Source organism: Nipponia nippon, unplaced genomic scaffold (assembly GCF_047370975.1).
Source record: "Nipponia nippon isolate SJK-2023a ecotype South Korea unplaced genomic scaffold, ASM4737097v1 scaffold_28, whole genome shotgun sequence".
NCBI lineage: Eukaryota > Metazoa > Chordata > Aves > Pelecaniformes > Threskiornithidae > Nipponia > Nipponia nippon.
In genome coordinates this window covers 4,977,877-4,989,230 of record NW_028262345.1, presented here as the reverse complement: position 1 = coordinate 4,989,230, position 11,354 = coordinate 4,977,877, and the positions used below count along the sequence as shown (strand labels likewise).

The window sequence follows — 11,354 nt, the reverse complement described above, 5'->3', positions numbered from 1 at the left end:
AGCCACGTATCCAAAGAACACAGCTGACCTGAAGTAAAAATCGGCTAGTCCTGTTTTTCCCACAGGCCATGCAATCTCCACTAATGTGACTAGTAGAATAAAACCCCCATTGCCTATTTCATTGCATGTTCTCACTGAGATAAGGGTTCAGGTGTATCTTATGTAGTTCTTCCCATAAATGTCCACTGAACTGAGACATATACCTGGAAGAGGAAATATTTAACAGCTAGATGGCCAAAATATTTCTTGCAAGAAAAAAGAATTTCAGTGAGATTGCTCTGAAATTAATGCCCAGGGTGTAAATTAACCATGCCTAATATTTGTGCTTAATTTAATTTTCGCAGAATGCAATGGTGGTGTTGCTGGAGAATGTGATTTTTTTAGCCTGTAATGATTTCTCATTAGAAATCCATACAAACCCCTCGCTGAAGGTGTCCTGAGTGGTGGAGGAAAAATCCAGGTCTGCATTTTGCAGGTTTTTTTTGGTGTGGAGAAAATAGAGGTGCAGCCCAAAACAGGAACAGCATACATTTTGGATCTGGTATGAGAATGAGATTGCCAGGAAGCGCCTGTCTTACAGATACGGTTTCTAAGGGCTTTGTCTGTGCAAAATGAGAGAAAAGGAAAGAGAAATTTTTTTTCTCTTCAACTGAAATGCAGTTGGTACCTGTGGCTCATAGATCCAGCCCCTCTTACTGCCTGTATGCCGTTATGGCTCTCTATATATGAGAAATGATTCAGTATACGGTATTTTTTTGGATTATAGTTGTTGGGAAAGGCCGCGCCTTTTGCAGTAATTTCTAATGGACAGGTTTTTTATTAATAGGACCGTAGTCTTTCGTGAGTCAGAAGTCATTCTCTAGCATATGAAAGGGTAATGCTATTTTTTAAAAACAAATTTCATAAAAGAAAGAGATTGGCTGACATATATGTATTTCTTTCCCCCTGGCTTCCTGGGCTGAGCTGATCTTTATAACATCAACAGTCCTATAGATCTCCAAGTAATTAAAAATACTGGAGGGTGGAGGTGCCTGTTCTCACGTGTACAGAAAAGACTCAGCAGAGCTTTTCCAAGCTAGCATTAATACTTAAGGAACAAAACCCATCTATATGGAGAGGTCTAACTTGGAAGAAGGTGGCCTTGGTTTCTCTTGTTTTCCTGACACTTTGTTAAGATTTTGGAGTAGGTAAGGCAGTCAAAAGATTAAGGACTGAATTTTTTCATCTTGGCTTTACTGATGCAAATCCAGCATAAATGAGTTTAATCCAGTTGTTCCAGGCAGATTCAGGAGTAACTGGGCTCAGCAGGAGGTTTATTATTGATTCTTCTGTCCATACAGAGGCACATACAAGACTGGCACCCTCCAATAAGTCAGGTTATGGCTGTGCTCTGCCTGACCTACCCCAATGCCAGCCATGGCTTTAGCTCCTCCATTTGTTGCAGTACTGGTGAAGTATGGCCATACTTGAGACCTAAGACATTGTAATGTCTATCATCTAATGCTGCTCCAGTCAGACTCAGGTGGGCTGTTGTCAGCCCTTTTGACAGTCGGTATGTTCCATAAAGCTGCAGGTTCTGCTTTGGCTTTTGAATAGCTTCGGTGGCATCTGTCCTTGCTGCTTAATTTGGGGAGTCCTCAGCTTAAATACTCCCTGTCAGACAGAAAGAGGGAGGTCATGTGCATATACACACATAGAGACTAATGGAGCCAAATGCAAACTGGATTTCTTGATGAAGAATCTGTTTGCCAGTAGTCTGGGCCGAACCTCCCTTGAGTCTCCAGAAAGAAAGAAAGGAAGGATGTCACTCGTGTGCGTAAGGTGCATTCCCTGCTGTTGCCAGTCACTTCCCTGTAACGCCACTTTCACTGGTCCCCTTTCAACCTCAGCTCGCTCTCACGGCATTCCACATGCCTGGCATTAGCGCCTTGGGCACGTCCTGCTTGCAAATACCTGTGAAGCCGTGGCAGGCCCGCATGCGACCAGCAAGAGCTAAATGCATCGCCTCTGCTGCCACGCATCCTGGGACTGCAGCTTCGCTCCATAGCCAAAGGCCAAGCCCGCTCTTCTCCCTATCATCTGTCTGCACCTCATCACACCTCATCACGTCTTTTTCATGCCAAAAAATTGTTTTTAGGTGGGCCCCACCTCTCTCTTGTTATTTCTGGCCTCTTCTAGGAAATCTACTCTTCACATCTGTCTGAAACTTGAGGTGCGCATGGTCTTATTGGTGCTCATAACCACTGCTAATGCTAGCTACTTCTGCCTGGGAATCACAGGAAGACTACTGGAGTTAAAGGGCAGTTTGTTAGTTAAAGGGTAGTTTGTTAGACAATTTGTGCTTCAGTTCCCAACCATACTTAGAAGACTTGTGCGCATGCATGTATTTCAGGCTATTTAGAAGCCAAAGTAAAGTACAGACTGGATGTCTCTTTATTGCAGGCTTTATCTTTGCATCTCCCAGAGGGTGGCTCCTGATTTCTATAGCATGAGTTCACACTTGTGCAAGCATCATCTGTGATTTTTGCACCAGCTATCCCTACATTTCCTGCAGAGGACAACTGTCTCCTATCTAGTGCACTGCGTCAAGCCGATCACACAATATGCCCATGTCTATGCCTCTGACTCAGAGCATACACCCACGTTTGGCATCTGCAGTGCCTTTCATCTGAAAAACTCGGAGCGTTTTTCAAAGGTTCACAAATTAAACTTGACAACACCTTTGCAAAATAGGTCTGGGTTGCTAACCCCATGTAGCAATTAGGGAAACTGAGGCACGTACTGTGGAACTGACTGAAATTTTTCAGCAAAAATGAAACTTTTTTTCTGAAATAGCTATGCAGCCTTTTTGCTTGCTCGTTCTCTTATTTTTCATGATTGTGACCCCTCTAAATCCTTGATATATTTTTTTTTTAATATTCCATGATGCTTTTGTTCTTGTTTTGAACTTCATTTTTTTCATTGTATGTACGCCATCAAGTTTGGATAGTTTATTGCTTGTACTAAAGTGTTTCCATGGTCCAATGTGCTGCACAAAAATCTTCATGGGTAGGTACCTAAAAAATACCAACTTCCTCAGGATGGAAAAAGTGAAAAAATTGGGTCCATTTCAAACTAAATAGAATAGAAACAGTTAAGCCAACCCCAGGGCACTCCTTTAGACAGGCTCCAGAGTAGAGTTTCAAACACCAATGAGTGATGAAGTCATGGAGAGTCATAGAGAATTAGATCAACCAGCCCATGATTCACTGGCCCCAGTTCTCACAGCAACTCCAAACTAGAAGCAGGGAACCTGTCTGCTAATTGCCTCCTCTGTGCTCTACCCACTAATCCACACTCCCTTTCACATCCTACATATTTTCAGTCCTTTCTCATTTCTTACACCTTTACATAGAACAAGTCCACAGCTCGGAAAATGTTACGCTGAACTGCATGCACGCCATTCTTGCTACAAGAAAGCACAGGAAACCGATCCGTCAAGCGTGTAGACACCATTGAGCAATGACCATGCATTAACCAGCTCCTAGCGTAACAGCAGAGCAGGCAGAACGAGTTCAAGGCTTCGTGTTGCTTTCACACGTATCAGATTCAGTCAGCAATGCATCCAGATAGATCAGTAGAGCTATCCTGCTATAGAGCGCATCAGGAAAAAACAACAGTGCTGCAGGTGTGCTTAAAGCAAATCTACAGATCCTCTCAGAGCTGTGGTTTATAGGAGGTAGACTCAACTTATGTGGCATGAACTTAAGTTCAGATATTTGTGAGAATTTGGGCTCAGCGCCTCCATGTGATAATCATCTGTGTGTCTCAGAGTAGGTGATGAAGGGAAGGAAAACTGAACCACGAGGGTCCAGTTATTTGGGGGATGCATTTTCATGTTAGGGGACATGCTGAATTGAGAGCTCAGTGAAGATGGTCAGGACCTGGCTTCAGATACAAGGACTCGGATTTTTAGGGTAGTGTAAGCATCTGAATAGCTTCTCCAGAGCACCATGGCAGGCCAGACACAAGCTTCCTGGGGCTTAAATCAGGCCTGCAGGCTATGAGCTGGACCACGGGGAATCTTAATTATTGGAACAAGTTACAGGCAGAATATAAATGCCCCTTGTGTAACAACAATACTCAGTGAGCGTGCAGAAGGAGGATGATTCACTGAAGGAGCGAGAGGGTGCGTGACGGGACAAGGGCATTAACTGGAGGGTACGTGCCGCCTGGGGGAGGACCCCTTTCTGGTGGTTATGCTGAGTCTTCATCTTTGAAAAGGCTGAAGGGGAAAATGACTACTCAGCATTAAATTCATGTGGAGGGCAGGAAAGGGAATACCAGCTAAAGAGGGAAATCTATTTGAATTAAAGGACAGTGCTAGTGTAAGATCAAATAGGGTAAATTTGTTCGCTAAAAAATATAGGCTAGAAATTAGAAGACAATTTCTAGACATCACAGGAGCAGAGTTCAGGGATGGCCTTTGAAACAGTCTTGGGCACTGGGATCCGAACTGGATTCAAGATGAGCTTGCTACAGTCATCAACACGTTGCATAACAGCGTATGGATGATACTGCATGCCTTCAATGTGCTTACGAGACTTGTTGCACCATGTTCATATTGGTTTTAATTAATTAATTAAGTCTGTGTTTCAAGGCTTCTCCTGGTTGCCTGTAGAGGCCAGGAAGGATATTTTTCCCCCCCTCTTTGATGATTAACTTGGTTTCTGTGTCATTGGTTTTCAGTTTTTGTTTTCTTTTCCACCTCCTTTTCATGCACTGGAGATTGGCGCAACCTGAGATGGGGAAGTTGGGTGGAGCTGGTTGCACCTCGGATGTCTGCTCAGCACTAAAATATGATCTCTAAATTTGGGATCAGGAATATGCCTTAGGTGGACTGGCAAGGACCACTGGAGCTTTTTTTACCTTCTTCCGTAGGATGGCATATTCTCTTTTGGCTTCTTTGGAGTGTGGTCACTGGCAGTTTTCATGTCAGCCTCAGTGACTGTGCAGATGTGATTTCATGGATGGTTCCACAAGCGAACTTTGGAGATCATGATTCTGTTCTGGTCCAACCTGTTGATAATCTTCTAAACTGCTCTGGGATCTTTGGGAACAAAGTGTACTAGAAGAGATGATTATTAATGTAAAACTGACAGTTGGTATAATCTTATGGTTTTGGGGGCTGTAGAAGTAACAAAACATTCCCTGATGTGCAGCTGGCAGAACTGAATTTATTGGTATCTGAGTAGCTGCAATAGATTGTACTCCTTCCAGAAAAAGATTTGGTCCTGGGTGCTAGCATGGGTCTATAGCCCCCAGCATCTCCTTGTGTACTTTTCTATGAGGATGCTCTTTTTTCTCTGATGCTTGGAAATTATAACTTTTAGCATAATTTGCTATTGTCCCCAGCAGCAGGTTAGGTCTAGTTCTCTATGGGTTTTCATTTCAGAAAAAAATGCCCTGCACCAAACTCTGCAAGGCAGGGGAATGCCATCTCTATCTCATGCCTCAGGAAACTAAGGCCTGCCAAAGTTGAAAAACATTGGTTTTCCAGCAAGCTAAAGGCAGAGACTGGAAATCCCCAGAGACCTTCTTGTCCCTGTCCCATTGATTAAAAATCTTGTTTCCCCTCTAGAGCCTATTTTACTGATTCATGAGTTACAGTTCCAGTAGCCGAGCCACTGAGGAGGTTTCTGGCACAGGGTGTCAGCAGACGGGAAAGGCTGCTAGGGCATATCTGGGTCAGGGCTCCTTGCATGGTCCTTTCCTCCCTAAGCAGCGGGATGGTTTCTCTCCCTCTGAAGAGTTGTGCAGATTAAGCTTGTCATACAGCTATATCTGGGGTCCTAGATTGGGAGAGAGGTGCTGTGGGGATGGAGCTCAGGCTGGGAAAGGATTGAGAGTACTGCTGGGAAGAGTTTTATTTGTGATGGGAGAGACCTGACAAGTCCACATCATAAGCTATAGGCAGGCTTGACATCTAGAGGCTCTGCGCTAATGCAGCTGGAAGCAGCTCTGTATTTGGTGATAGTTGATAAAAGGTGGTTATAAGGAACATCAGTACTTGCTCCTCCTTAGTCTCTTTCTAAGGTCATCCCCTTCTCTGTAATCCCATGGTTCCCTGTCCCCCCGCTCCAAGTATCTGTGCTCTCCCAGGTTGGCAGCAGTTCCCCAGCTTCCCTCTCAGTGCAGTCTCTGCCTTTGCGAGCTCAAAGTCCCAGCTCCATGGTGAGGTCTGGGAGTGAAAACAAGTGAAGGTGATAGGACGAGGTGTGACTCACAGTGCCACGCCTGGAGGAGGCAGGTGGAGAGAAAGAGGGGAAGCATGGATGGATAAAGAAAAGCAGAACAAGGGCAGGCAGGGAAAGAAGAAAAAGGACCGAGAGCTATTAATAGAGTCTCCCTAACCCATGAACTACTCTGAAATCCTCTGTATTTGGCAATATCAAGCCAAGCTTCCCTCCAGGCAGTGGTTGTTTCTAGTAAGGGTAGCATGGAGAGCCGTGCATGGAGGAGCACTCCTTGCCCTGAGCTGCCCTGGAGACAGAAACCGTGGTCTGTCCCTCCCAAGGTGTCCAGGCCTGCGTGACTGCCGAGCAGCCTAGCATGGTGGGAGGGAGAGCAGGACGGGACAACCTCTGCCCCAAGAGCGTGCTGCAGGTGGGGCAGAGCGGGGGATAGATGCTTCCTCCCCTTTTGCTGCGCTTGTTCACGGTCCAGGTGCTGGTGAGGGGCTGGGGGTGATGGCAAGCTCGTGGGCTTGTGGGATCAGGTTAGTGCCTTCCTCACTAACAGCAAGTGCTGTCTCCCCCGAATCTTTCTTTGCCTCTTGCAAGAGCCTCAGTGTCTCGAGTCAGCTCTCTCTGTGGAAGGCTCAGCCTCCTGAGACAAGCCCCCCTGCAGGGAAGTTACTTAGAGGGATGGGGAGCCATCACCCACCCAGGGCAGCAGGGCTGGTCTGAGCAGTCCCCTGGATGTGGAAGAACCCCAGCAGGCAAGGTTGTCGGTTGCCCATGGCTTCTGCCCTGTACAGAAACCTCCATGGAGGTTTTGCCCCTGCGAGGGCTGCTGCTCTGTCGTGCCAGGGGGACAGCTCAGCGCTTGGGGAGCTGCATCCTGATCTTGCTGGGCTTCCCTGCCTGCTGGGGAGGCTTTAGGGGAGGGGGTGGGTGGGCCCCAGTCTCTGTCATTTTTGGGTTCCTGGAAATCAGAGCGCAGGACGGGGGGAAGCCTGAGGAATGAAGCCACCCCGCACAGCAAATGACTGTGAGCTCAGCTCTTGTGTCTGGTTGTTCAGAGGAATTCTTATTCTGAAAAGCCCCTGGGAAGTTAAATGGGAAAACATGTTGAAACAAGGACGCTTATTCACTCTGTGACTGAGCAAGACAAATATCCAGTGTGTGTGTGTCTTGATTTACTCCTCTCTTCCCTTCCTCTATAAATACAGAAGAAACAAATAGGACAGCAACAGAAAAATGAGATGGAGGTGAAGGGGGAAAGACAAAGAACGGGGAAAATTCTGGGAAAAGAAGGGAGAAGGAGAAAAAAATCAGAAGGATTGTGGGAGAGAAATACAGAACCTAGATAAGAGAGTGAACTTGGGGCCTGAGCCTCCCTTACTCACTGCCATAAATACAGGATAACTTGACAGAAGCTGAGGCAGAGAGAGGGTCAGGACCAGACCTCGAGGAGGGTTAGCATCTGCCACTCTTACTCATCAGGAGCGGCGCTCTGCTGCGTGCCTTGCCTGGACTTGCTTGTCCTTGGTCAGCATTATCCCTCTGCAGCTGAATCCCACCCTCTGGTTTTAGGGTGGTGGCAACTGCCTGGGAAAAAACTGTGTCATGCCATCCCCTTCTCTGGGTGAAAACAACAGGATCAGCAAGCTGCAGGGAAGGCCAGCAAGGTTCCTTTTCTCCAGGCAACGGTGCAGAGACTGTATTTTGGTTGCTGGCATTCAGAGGGAGATGGGGGTAGGCAGTCCTTGACACAGCTTGTCTTCCTAGGTCCCTTATCTGCTCCTGTCAGGGGCTGCTCGGTGTTTGGGGCTTGGGAAGGCATCTGCAATTCAACAGGAGCATGTGGACACCGGTCCTGGCTTGCACAAATGGGAGTGAAGTTTGGCATCCAAGGAGAGCAGCGTCTGATGGAAAATGTCTGATGTTTGCCTTGGAAAGGATCTGGGGACAGGCTGATCGCGGTAGCTCTTACGTCACTGGCACTGAGCTCACAGTCCTTCAGCACCTGTTTACACCTTCTTCCAAGCCCCGCTGTTAAATGGGCAGGAGCTCAGACTTCATCTCTCATCCTCCTATCCCAGCTCTCTGTCCTAGGTCCTGCCTCTCTCCAGATGCATCCTTGCTGCTCTGGGCAGCCCAGAGGGTCACCTGCACCCTGAATCCCCCTCACAGCCTCCCTGTCACCAGCCCCCATCTTCCTACCAACTGCATTGGGGCCTCTTTGCTTCACTCCTACGTGGCCTGGCGGCAGAAAAAGCTGTTCCCCTCTCCACCTCCACCCAGCAGAACAAACCTCTGAAGGGCTCTCTAGCTCAACAAACCCCCATGGCAGGACCTAACTCAAAGTCAGGGGAGAGAATGGGCTTCTTGGTGGCACAGGCATGGCCATCCACTGCATCCTTGCCCAAGGATGCCTGCCTGTCCATCCTGTCCTCTCACCTACCTCCCCAGGGCAGGGCTTTCTGTGTGGCTAGCATGTGGAGTTCTCCTCCGGACTTGGTGGCAGCTCTGTCACTGCGGTAGCAGCTGTCCGTGGTGAGTTAAGTGCCCATAATAAGGTGCAGGGTAGCAGACTTGACACTGGCAGCAGCAGCAAGGGGCACAGCCTCAGGCCAGCATCTGCCACACTCCCTGTGTGTCAGCCAGCACTGTCACCACGACTGCCTGCCAGCCCCGCACACAGGATGGCCGGTCAGGTTGGAGAACTGTTTTGCAGCTGCATGTGAGCTTTGGAAAGTGCCCAGCACCCAGAAGGCCCAAAACCTCATGCATTCCTGCCTCCCCATCTTGCTATCTCCTGGCAGAGCCTGCTTCTCCAGCAGCGAGCTGCTGGCAGAGACAGGATTTGGCCTCCTCGTTGGTGGTATAGTTGTGAAAGAGGGTAAAATAATGGGGGAGATTCCCAGGCAGCTCTGAGCCGTGTGCTGGCATTGCAGCTCTGCGGGCCGCAGGAATGCCAGGGAGTGGAGAAGGGATGTTGCTTGTTGTGCATGGGCAGGGAACACCTGGAGCTTGGGCAACTCAGGGAGCTGTCCCTGCTGCTCCAGTTGGCTCCATGCATGCACTAGCTGCTGGCCTTTATTACATTAATTGCATTTAAGTTTGAGGCTCCATCAAGTCCAAACGCAGCCTAACGTAGCGTCATGGGGCTGGCTGGCACCCAGGAAAGAAAGCCAAGGGGGTGGAGGAAGGTTGGGTGAGAAAGCTGCAGGCCTGGGGGAGCTGCAGCTCTCTTTTGGTACAGGGAAGGGCGCGCTTGCCCTTGCCTTGCACTCCTCTCCATGTGCCCTGGCAGCAACGATCCTGCCCTCTGGGCTGGCTGGGACAGCCTTTTGGGGTGAGTCCCCCATGTCAGGGGGACACGTTGCCACCCAGGGCCACCTCTGCCAGTACAGGAGAGGGAGGGGGCAGCAGGGGGCTGCCCTCACCCACTTGCTTTTACCTGTCCTGGAGATCCCAGCCCCGTGGCAGCAGGAAGGGGAGAGAGGCAGTGTGTACGTGTGGACACACACGAAGGACACCTTCATTCTCGCTGAGGAGAGCACATGCTGCTCACCACCCAGCTGAAGAGCAGCTGATTTGTAAAAGGGTGTTTCTGATGGATGAAGGTCTGTTGGACATTGATGGGAGGTTTCCACGTCTCTCAACTGGAGGGCTTTAGTGCTCAGCTTTTCCTGGGCTTTCACATCTTGCCCATCCAGTAAGGGAAAATGAAACAGTGAGCGGGGAGATCCCTCCCAGCACACTTTTAGTGACTTTTTTATAGAGCAGGGCTCTCTGAGCATCGCAATGGTGGGGGGCGGGGGGGCGGGCAGGCTAGTCAGTGCAGCCCTATTGGCCACCCAAATCCCCCCTCCCCTATGCCACATCTGCAAGCCTCCCCCAGCATCCTCTGGCCCATCCCAGCTCCCCTTATCCTGCCCATCCCCGTGCCCCGCACCATATGGGGGAGATGTGGAAGTCCGGCTTGGGAGCACACAGGAGGTGCTTGCTCCTCCTCGCTGACCTCCTGCACCCATGTACCCTGCTTGTGCGAGGACATGGGGTGGGAGGATGCCACAGGTGCTGAGCCCCACTTTCCCCCTCCATGCTAGGGGACTTGCACGATTTCCCTGGGCCTGGGGCTTGTGTGCGAGCACTAAAGACGGAGAGGGGAGTTCAGGGAGAGCTGCGGAAGAGATGTGCTGCCAGCAGCCCTGCTGCTCCCACCCTGGGTGAGCGATGGGGCGAGCATCTTCAGGGCAGCCTGCCCACCCTGTTTCCAGCAGGCAGGGTGCTGTGGGGTGAGGGCACCCCGGCATGGCTTGCCAGCCACTAGGTGTCCTCCATAGCCCACGCACGGGTGTTGGGAGCCCTGTGCAGAAAGGGGCCTCCAAAAACGTGGGCATGCTGGAAAATCCTTCCAGGACAGGACTATCCAGTCCTCTTCCACCTGCCTGTCCTGGCAGAGCTCCATTCCTAGCAGGGGTTGGAGGGAGTACCTGGGGCTGAGCCAGCGGTAGGGGGGTATTATCTCAAGCCCACGGCTTCAGTGGTAGGGTGGATGCCTGGACCTGCCCAGGGCCACGTCCCAGAGGGACATGTCCATCCCTGGTGTCCATGGAGGGGTTGGTGGGAGGGAGGAGGAAGGGCCTTCCCTCTGCCTGTACTGAGGCTGGGGCAGAGGACAGGACTGGAGTTTTACTGGGTATAGTCTTCCTGGCTTTTCTGTGTTCTGCTAGAAAGGTAAATCCACCACAGTTGAAATGCAGCCAGCCCAGGGGAGTGAGAGAGCTGCTGTGCCAGACCTTGAAGCGCAGAAGAAGCAATGATAATCGGCCTGTGTTGGAACCAGCCTCTCCATGCGCTGCTCCCCTGGTCCGTGCCTGTCCCGCAGGGTCCTTAGAGGGGTGAGTGCCTTCATGATTAATTTTTAGCAGGTACCCAGGGCTCCTTGGGGTTTTGACAGTACCTGTTCCTCTCCTCTTCCCTGCTGGAATGCCCCAGATGCTGGGAAGGGATAGTTGGGTTTACAGCAGGGAAAACACCCCAGATTCCTTCCTGGCGGAGAAAAACATGATCCTGGAAATCCCAGCTCTCCCAGTCCTGCTTTTCTGTCCTAGAAAGACCTTCTACCTAAGCGGCCTGAAA

At 49.9% G+C, this 11,354-nt stretch overlaps 1 long non-coding RNA gene across 1 annotated transcript in view; it reads left to right on the top strand.

The window, feature by feature from the left end:
* The window catches only part of LOC148054995 (uncharacterized), a 189,573-nt gene extending 178,461 nt beyond the window's left edge, over positions 1-11,112 (top strand). The window contains exon 4 of the long non-coding RNA XR_015706101.1: positions 10,946-11,112. This is a non-coding gene — a long non-coding RNA (uncharacterized LOC148054995). The remainder of the gene's footprint in view (positions 1-10,945) is intronic.
* The last annotated feature ends 242 nt before the right edge of the window (positions 11,113-11,354 follow it).